General features: G+C 30.6%; 1 pseudogene; it reads left to right on the top strand.

Moving 5' to 3' along the window:
• The first annotated feature begins 1,442 nt into the window (after positions 1-1,442).
• LOC120607463 (uncharacterized) lies at positions 1,443-1,561 on the top strand (annotated as a pseudogene).
• The last annotated feature ends 8,793 nt before the right edge of the window (positions 1,562-10,354 follow it).

Below are 10,354 nucleotides of genomic sequence, written 5' to 3'. Positions count from 1 at the left end.
CCATTAAAAGAATAGCTAAGAAATTAATCTTAAAAAAGCAAGGAGTCTAAATATAGGGTTTTTAAAAAATTCAAAGAATAATTTTTGTATTGAACTACATGAAGAAATATCCATAAAATAAAAATAAAATGATTTCTTGTAAAATAAGCTAATAAAGAATTGTCTGGAGAAACATTTCTATAATGCATTAAAATAGATTATATAATCTCACGAAATATATTGTTGTCATGTTCAAAGAGGAAAATACAATGAAATCAATAAAAAAGTATGTCGTATTAAATATAAGGATTTAATGTATTATAAAGGTGATGTATTTAATGTATTATAAAGTCCACAAATCACTGGTAAAGGATGATTTTGCTGAAGAAGGATTATTTAATAAATAAATTTAATTATAAAAATTTACTTACAACTTTAACATATGCTATAGTAACTCATAACCAACTTAAGCAAAACATAAATTCATTGAACAAATATAGATTAACAAAAAGAACAAAAGAAAAAACTGAACAATCAAGTCTAAGGAAAAACAAGTCTAGGAAAGCTCTGCAATTAAGATAGCAGAAAAAAATGGCAGTCACTTCAGGATGCCCCTGCCAATTTGAATGACTCCTATATTTTTCGGTGTTTGCCTTTTCTGCTCTTAATTCAAAATTCAGAGCAGAAGTCTCCACTTTTTCCTCCTTGAGTCATGAGTCTCACTTGAGAGAAAATAATATACCTTGCTTATTAGTCACAGAGTAGTGAAGACAGTTGCAATATACCTATTTATCTAAATGAAACTATAGCCTGTTAATACAAGAAGAGAAAATGAAAGCATCATTAGCTAAAGTAACAAATGTTCACCAATTTTTAAATGAAATTAACATTCTCCCTACTAGTGAGAATACTCAAAGCCATGCTTACACTCATGTAATAGAAAGGTAAAACATTACAATAATTCTGCAATAGTAAAAATGTTTATAACTAGTAATTAGATTGGGAATCTGTCAAAAGAAATTAGTCTGAATGTTCAGCGAATTTTTTTCACAAACAGTAAGAATAGACTTAATATTTTATTTTAGATTTTAATCTTAGATCTATCAATTACAAAATTGTAGGATTTTGGCAAGCCTCAGTTTTATCTACACAATGGGAATATATGCACTAGCATCAAAGGGTAATTGTAAGAAGAATGAGCTGTCAGTATGTGAAAGTCATTTATATTAAATATATTCACTATATCCTAATTTATATTAGCAAAAAATATAAAAGAAATTTGGTTAAAAATTATTATATCCATCAGATAGGATATACTAACTATATCTCATACATAAAAAAAGAAGCAAACGATAAAGATTTTCAGTAGATAGTATTTTCATGGGAAAATGTATATAAAATATTAAGTGAAAAGAAAAAAAGGGGAAAGCAACAAAAAGATAGAACATAAAATTATTTATATAGTCTACAGGCATGCTGCCCTGAACAAGCCCAATCCTGTCTGATATTGGAAGCTAAGCAGGGTCGGGCCTGGTTAGTACTTGGATGGGAGACCACCTAGGAAGACCTGGTGCTGTAGGCATAAAAACTAAAAACTAAAATATAAGGGATTGTAAACTGACAAGATATTTGCAATCTATGAAGTCAACCAAGGATTGCCTCGCCTAAAAAAAAGTATATATACTATATATATACTATATCTCAATTATGTAAAATAAGTACAGAAAAAACTGAGAGAAAATATGCTAAATGTTTATAGTAACTTTTTCTGAATTTTAAATTATGAGAATTGAGGGATTTTCTTTCTCTTTACTTTTTTGTAGTATTTTAATTGAAGGAGTATATTTCATTTTTTATCAAATAATAAGAAAAATAAACTGAAAGATGTCACTATTATACAACTAAAAATGATAGTAGAATGACAAATGAAAGGAATATACCAATTTGCCTTTATTACAATATAAAATAGTTATATCTTTTTCAACAATATTTTATTAAATGGAAAGCTATGAAAATCACCTTGTTCAAATTTTATGTAATACCTATTTAAATACTACATTTAAAAACTAAAGTAAATAAATTGGATTTACCAACCTCAAACATTTTGTTCTACGTAAACTATGATATAATTAATTAGAATTATCTAAAAGTTATTATAGACTTATTTTTTTAAATCAAAAGCTTCTTATTCTGTGAAAAAGCTTTACAAATATATTATTGTTATTAATTTCACTCTCAAGATTTACTATATATTCTCAGAAGAATGTTGTTTACTCCATAACTAAATCTGTTGGTTGAGTTTTATCATAGTGGTAAAATAAAATCACTAAGTTATATGAATAAATGAAGACTATATTCTATGTTCTATACATGAGAAGAAGCTTTATAAAAAATTCAATCACACACTTAACTAATTGAAAAGAAATAAATCTTAAGAGAAATAAAAATATGAAGAGAAATAAATAAATATGAAGAGAAATAAAAATAAAGAATTACAATGAGTAAGTTATCTAAAAACCTTGAAAATAGCAATTCCAATGTTTATATCAGTTTGATAATGAGCAGTTTTGGATGGAGGTACATTTTAAAATTATTATGAGAAAAGATAAATATTTTTAATGACAAACTATATAAATTAAGTTCTTGATACAAATAATAATTCCAATGGATTTTTTTTTACAATGGGCAATAATTATATTACTGTTAATCTGGCCTATGATTTATGAAATATTTATCCTAAAGTGGATTATAGTAGATAGCAATTGAGAACACAGCATTTCGACAGTCATTTATTCTAGTGAAACCCACAAAAATTTAAATACATGTTATTCAGGTTGTTATTAAAACCTGGAATTTTCTTAAGCAAGTAATTGATCATGAATAGATCCAAGGTTTAGTAGATAAAAGAGAAAGAACTTGAGAATTTTAATGCTAGTACTGCTTATGCAATATATCAACTTTTTGTTGTTGTTGCTATTAGTGAATTCCTTGAGAATCTAATAAAAGACCATATTCCTAGAAAATTAACAAGCACTTAAAGTATTTAAGATATATAGCACATTTTGTAAATTTTCAAGAGATCTTGAACCCACTTGAAACTAGTTATTATTCTTATAAAATAAAATATACTTATGGAAATAAAACATGTAGTATAAGTATGTAAATTCCTTTTTAAAAACATTTAACCAAAGTGTTTAAGTAACACTTAGAATGTCAAGTATTTTAAAAATTATTATTATGCACAAAAGATGTTGGTTGGTACAAAAAGGTTTATCATTGCATTATTTATTACATACTTTAAAGTTAGTTATCTAGCAGAAAAAGACATCAGCTAAACCTAGGGGATTAAATAAGCACTAAATTCTAATGCTTCTCATAACTCCATTATAACAGCAGTGAAGAAATTCTAAAAATAATAATCTACATTGGAAAAAAATAGTAGAACAGGTAATAGCAGAGAAGAGCTGACAACAAAATTTAAAAAAATAAAATAGAAATGGAATAGTGACAGGTTACTTAGCGTAGGAAGCTGGAACCTAAGTGATTACAGTAGCACAAAATTAGCAAGAAGCAAGAAGATTTAAACCCAAAACTCCAGGAAAGATAAATAACTGATGGTAGCAAATATCTCTGGAGGATAGAGAAAAAATGGTACTAAAACCAAAATAGATTGAAAACTTATATAAAGAGCAGTTAAAAACCTTAGATCTCTTCCATTAGCCCCTACAGCAAAAACAAAACAAAAACAAAAAAACTGTCTTTCTTGTCCACCTGCACCCTGCAGGTGAAAAAAAGATTCATCTCTGAAGAGATGTATCAGGTAGATATAGCCCATTTGACAAAAGAACACTAACAGAACTCCAATTCACCTACTCAATTCATTGCATGGCCAATTCTACAACAGTCAATTCATGGAAAACCAATTTATTGCTCCAGATGGCCAATATGCTAAATAGTCAATTTGTGAAATGGTTAATTGGCTAAATTAATTTCTTTCTTTTAACTATGTTCTTTAAAAACATTTCATATAAATAGAAATATAGCATATATTTTATCCGTAATGTGAATTAAAGTATATATTTGAGATGCATTCATCAACAAGTTGTTTAAAATTTATTTCAAAGAATAATATATGGACAAAAATATAGACTTGAGAAAATATGTATTTAATATATTCTGGAAGCATATATATTTAGACGCATTTCCAGGATTATAGTGAGCCAGATGTTTAGAGAAAAAACTTAAACGCAGTTATAAGCATTGGATAAAATATGGTTTTAAATACAGCTATGTTTTTAAAATATCGTTTTAAAACATCGGAGTTTTTTTAAAAATCTTCTTTAGTTTTAAAGTATAATTTTAAGTGTAGTTTCTACTCTCCATTGTTGTGGAGGTAAACGAGGGATGTTTGCCGAGATCAAAATGACAACAAAGTTCAAATCTGTAGGAGTAAGAAAACTGTGGAAACAGCGATCAGCCTGGGTGTATCTGCCCAGTTCTGAAGCATTAAAATGTGCCTTTGATTAACCAAATAAACCTAGGAGAGAGCCAAAGCCTGGCACCTGAGGGAGTGGTAAACAGAAGAGGAGAGATTCAGGCAGACTCACTCACAAAAGTCAGGATGCATAGAGAAAAACGTTAGTGAATATATCAGAAACGTGCCTTCCCCAGAGAGAGAGCACACCTATGTACTAAACCTGGACTCTGGGCGATTCCTAAGAAAGGACTGAGATACAAAAATGAATGGCTAACAAATAAAAAGCTTACTACTCCATAGGTAAACAAAATAAACATCGACTAATACAAAACAATAATAATAATATCTAACAGTGTGTTTAAAAAGTCACATTAGAATTGAAATATTCATGGATGACCCCACTATGCTCACATAATTCATGAGTAAAAGAAGAGATAATCAACTTGATGATTAGAAAATAAATTGAAAAGTTCATAATAAAATTTTTAAAAATTTGAAGGCAAAAATCTATATTCTCATTTAAAGACTAATATTTGAGTTAATCAAGGGCACATTTTGAGATTAAATGACCAAAGTAAATTGTTCATTTGGTTCTCTGAAAATATTGGAATTTGCATGTACTTTTGTAAAGAAACGTTTGTATTTATATTCATATATGACCTATTTTTCACATGCCAATAGTAATATATAGAATTCGTGTTGTATATTTTCATGTAGGTTAATCTATTCTCTCTGATTGTTCAGTTTTTCTTCTACTATTAATAAATGCTTAAAATTTCTAAAGTTCTAGAAATACTTTCTGAAAATCATTTTGAGAGCAAACCCAAACTTCTAAGTAAAACTCATGGATGGCAAAATGAACTCACAGAAAAAAAATAAAAATAAAAGTTCAACTCCAACTCTGTGAACCAAAGCCTGTAAGTTTTGCTTAAGTTAGTTCAGACAGGGTTCAGATAAAATCTGAGCTCATGGTCTCTGGCCAAACCAAATAAAAGGCCAACATTTGACATTGTCAGAATATCCTTAATAATTTCAACATCTGTTGTTTCATACTCGTCTGTAAAATACAGGAGAATAATAGATTTCTTACAAAAGTATATTGCCTTTGTAACTACACCCATGTTTGCAATTTATAAACTATATCATAATTACTACTTTATAACAGTTTAGATGAAGTGATTCATAGAATCAAAATTAATATTTCTAATTCCACAATATTCTGGAGGAACCAACCTCAATAATATCTGCTAGATCCAAAACATTAGCATATAGATTCTAAATTATATCTTAGCTGAGTTTAGTTGCTTTGCTTTTGTCAGTCTTTAAGAAAACCCATTGGAAACAGATGACATTCTTACATTTAGATAGAAGAGGGTTCATGAATAAGGGATTAATTAAGTTGGTGTAAATAGAATATTGAGGAAGTAAAAGAGAGAGTGCAGAGACACAGAGTTAGCAGCAATGGACTGTCATCACTCTTAAGCCCAAAGAACAAGGGGAAAGAGACATTACTGGAAACTGGAAGGAAGAAATCCACGTAGAGCTGACCTCACTTAGAGTAACGGTGTTCTCCCCTTTCAGGAAAGTCAGCCCTGGTGACCTCAAAGAATTAGTAAATAAATATCTGACCTCTATCCTTCTTCCCAGGTGTCAAGATCATTGTTCCTATTGACACAACTCAATTTTTTTAATTAAAATTATTAGGGTGACATTGGTTAATAAAATCAAATATGTTTCAACTGTTTAATTTAATAATATGTCATATGTATGTTGCATTCTGTGTTCACCACCTAAAGTTAAATTTCCTTCCGTCACCAAATATTTGACCCCATTTACCCTTATTAACCTTTCTCTCCCTGCCTTCCCTCTGGTAACCACTAATCCACTATCCATGTCCATGAGTCTCTGTCATGACACAACTCAAATTAAAGGCAGAGGGTACAAATTACAGTGATGTAATTCATAAATATCAACATTCTGGTTAGAGATCAGAGTGGAAAAAGGTGAAAGGTAGATCTAGAGGGGCAGACAAAAAAACTTTAATATTTTGACCTCAGCAAGATTCATTAGTGGAGCAGAATGAAAATGAAATGTTGATTACATTACTAAAATTCTCTGATTTAAAAAATTACAATAATAAAAAATATTCCAAATTTTCAAAAGACAATGTCAAATGACAATGAAAAACTGAAGTACAACAAATAAGTTAGTTGTACTGCTTTCTTCTACATATGTGTGTGCCTATACACATGCATATTTCATTCTTCTTTTGAAGTACTGTTAATGAAATGTTTTAAAAGTGCTTTAAATATTCAGGATTTCCATGAAAATGAGTGTATTTTAACTCTAATCCTATAAGCATTCTTCAGTGAAAATAAAAAATTTTCATTGTAATGAATATTTCTATAACAAAATGAAATACAACATTTTTTTCTAAATAGGAGAGAGAGGAAGAGAGTGATTTATTATAAGAACTGGCCAAGAAATCTAAGGATCTGTCAGTCCTAACTTCTGCAAGTTGGAAGACCAGGAAAACTGGTGGTGTAATTCAGTCTAGGTCCCAAAGTCTGAGATCTAGGAGCACAGATGTCCAAAGACAGGAGAAGATGGGTGCTCCTGCTCAAGCAAAGAAAGTAAATTTCCCCTTCCTCTTTTTACTCTATACAGTCTCTCAACAGATTGGATGATAATGGTGAAGTAGACCTTCTTTACTCAGTGTACTAATTTTAATGCCAATCTCTTCCAGAAACATCTCACAAACACAGCCAGAAATAATGGTTTACCAGTTATTTGGGCATCCCTCATCCCCTTCCAAATGACACAAAATTAACCACCATAATATCAAATTCTCACCTCCATCAGTTTTACCCTATTCCAAAGCAAAATCATTGCTCAATGTATTATTTTCATGATGTCCTACCAATTTATTATCACCACAGTGTATACAGTGTTTCTGTTAAATCATATGTCAATCATGTCAATTCTCTGCTCAAAACCCTCAAATTGTTTCCTATCTTACTCAAAATAAAATTCAAAGTCTTTACAGTAACCTAAAATATCCGGGCCTCAAAATTTAGAGACAGAAAGTAGATTAAGGAATGCCTAATGCTGGGATGTTGAAAAGACTGCGAGGTGATAGCTAAAAGTGTATAGATTTTCGGGGGGAAGGGTTGATAAAAATGCTCTAACATTTATTTTAATGATGATTGCACAGCTCTCTAAATATACTAAAACAATTATTGTGCACTTTTAGTGGGTGAATTGTATGATATGTGAATTGTGTCTCAACAAATCTGTTACCAAAAAAATAAATAAAAAGACCTTGTCTTCATCTCTCATGACTCTTGCTTCTCGTCACTTTGCTCCAGCCATGTCAGACTCGTTGGTGTCCTTCGAACAAGCCAGGCAAAGCTAATGCTTTAAGATATTGGCACTGGCTGTGCCATCTTTCTGTAACAGTCCTAATAATTCTAAAGTCTTAATGCTCAATGGGCATCTTTAAATTAAATATGCACTACAATGAATTTTTGAAAATTATTAAGCCACCATTTGCCAAAGTATTTTTTGTTAAATACTAATCCAGTGAGATGTTATTCGAGAATAGTTATGATGATAAATTTCAGAATTGCTGCATATAACTCAAACTCTTTCAAAAGTCACATAAAATATTAACATATTGAAATCTCTGAGAAGGAAGCACTGTGAAAAGAAATCAATTTATCTTTGATTGCTTCCGTGCTTCTAAAATGTACTTAGACAAAGGACACTCACTTCTTTATTACTTCTCATATGTCATAAAATATACCTTTATGAAAGTGCTTTATTAAGCAAATCCATTTTCATAGCCTTGAATGATAGTTTTTAAGTACAATCTTTATTGGTAACGTCAACCTTAATACATCCCTGTCAATCTAAGTTTTTCAAAGTAAACCTAGGGCATACCTAAGGTGGCATGAAAGGTAATAAAGATCAAAAGTTCTTCAGCTTCATTTAATGGACATTTAATGGATCAACTTTCTCCTATGAAATCATAATTAATGTTTGCTGAAACAACATTTATTATGGAAGATCAAGAGAAATTGGACAATTCTATAAATGAAACAAGTTAGCCAACAGAATGCTATGGATTTTATCTTGTTGTAACATGAATCATTTACAAAACTTAATCATTTGCTGAAATAAGGAAATTTTATCTTACTTGAATTTATAAATTTCTTGAGAGTTATTTTGAATATTTACAGTTTAACTCAAGAAATACATATTATTTTTGGCCTAGAAACTATATATCAGCTTATTAGGTAAGAAGAAAACCTGTATTTTAATTGTCAAAAATTGAGTTTATGTCACAGATTAATTGGAAATTTTACTATAAGATAGCCATTCTGTTTATTGTATAGCTCAAAACAGAGATATGAATATGAGTTATACATTACATAGAAACAATCCAAAAAAGTGTTTTTCTTATCTAAGAGCCTCTATCTTTTATTTTCCTGAATTCAAACATTCTGGCAAATAGTCCTTAACCATACATTTGTATACATAGTATTTGGGTTGGAATATATTTTCATAGATTGAAAAATATCTGGGGATATTTGGTAAAGATTGAGAAATATTAGTGTATCCACACTGTTCTCAAGTTTCTTTTCCTTTACATTCCACTGTCTTTCTTTTCATCCATATTCCTTCTTGGTTAGATTATCCTTGTTTTGTGAATTTGAAATTGGATCTATTTTGCCAAGTGCACATATTTAGAGTATATTCCCTTTAATTAAAAACACTAAGTCTTTAAAACCTACTAGGGTTAAATCTGGGTATAGTGTGGGTTGCCTCTAATTCTTACTAAAATATAAAAACATAAAGCAGAAAAATAGAGATTTTTGCAAGTAACAAGTGATGTATGTATCAGCTTTTACTATTCTTTACATTACAGGGTATAGATTTGTGAATATTCTAAGTTAAGAAGCATCACAATCCTCCTCTAATATTATTTAGGTATTTTACGGAACCTGAAAATCATAAGACACTGCTAATTTTTACACTAAACTTGGAAAATAGTGAAATTCTAGACAATTTTAGATTTTTCTCCTACAGTAAATATCACAGAGGAGCTAGTCGTTTCCTACAACCTGGTTACTTTTCTTTATGGGCACTGAATCAACCCATGCTAACAATCCACCCACGAATTAATGGTTCAAATAAACAATCATTTGTTTTCTTTTGGTTTCTAATTCTGTGAGTTAGCAATTTGGATGGGATTCAGCTAAGAAGTTTTCATAGTCTGGGTTGCTCTTACTAAGGTGCCTGACTACGGGGGCTGGATGGTCTAGAACGGCTTCGCTAGCATGTTGCGGGTTGCAGGTTCTCCTCCATGTGGTCTCTTCATTTACTTTAGATCGATTTCCAGTCGTGTCAATAATCCAAAAGGCAGAGAGTAGAAGCTGCAAGTCTTTTGAGTCCTATACTCAATATGCACACAAGTCACTTAAGTCATATTCTTTTGGTTAAAACAAGTCATTTGGGCAGGACCAGATTCAAGGCGTGGGGGAAAAAAACCCACCCCTTGATTGGAGAATCTGTAGAAACTTATGGGTGGTTTTAGGTCTAAAGTAGATGCGTGATCTAGCTTCTTCACCTTTCAATCCAGTTGGATGTGGCCATGTCACTGAGTTCCAGCCTGTGAAATATTGAGGTGAAGTGATGGCCACTTTCAGTCTTTTCTAACAAAACTTCCAACTGTTATTTTCTCCTTCCAGGTCACCCAAACTGCAATGCCTAAGGTGGCATGAAAGGTGATAAAGATCAAAAGTTCTTCAGTTTCAGTTTCTGAATAACTGAATAAACATAGCATCTCATCTACACCCTTCAGACTCTCTTGCTTCCTGAAGCAATCCTAAACAG

The sequence above is a fragment of the Pteropus medius genome, unplaced genomic scaffold (assembly GCF_902729225.1).
Source record: "Pteropus medius unplaced genomic scaffold, Ma_sr-lr_union100, whole genome shotgun sequence".
NCBI lineage: Eukaryota > Metazoa > Chordata > Mammalia > Chiroptera > Pteropodidae > Pteropus > Pteropus medius.
Note: the sequence above shows the minus strand (reverse complement) of the source record. Positions and strands in the feature narration are given on the sequence as shown.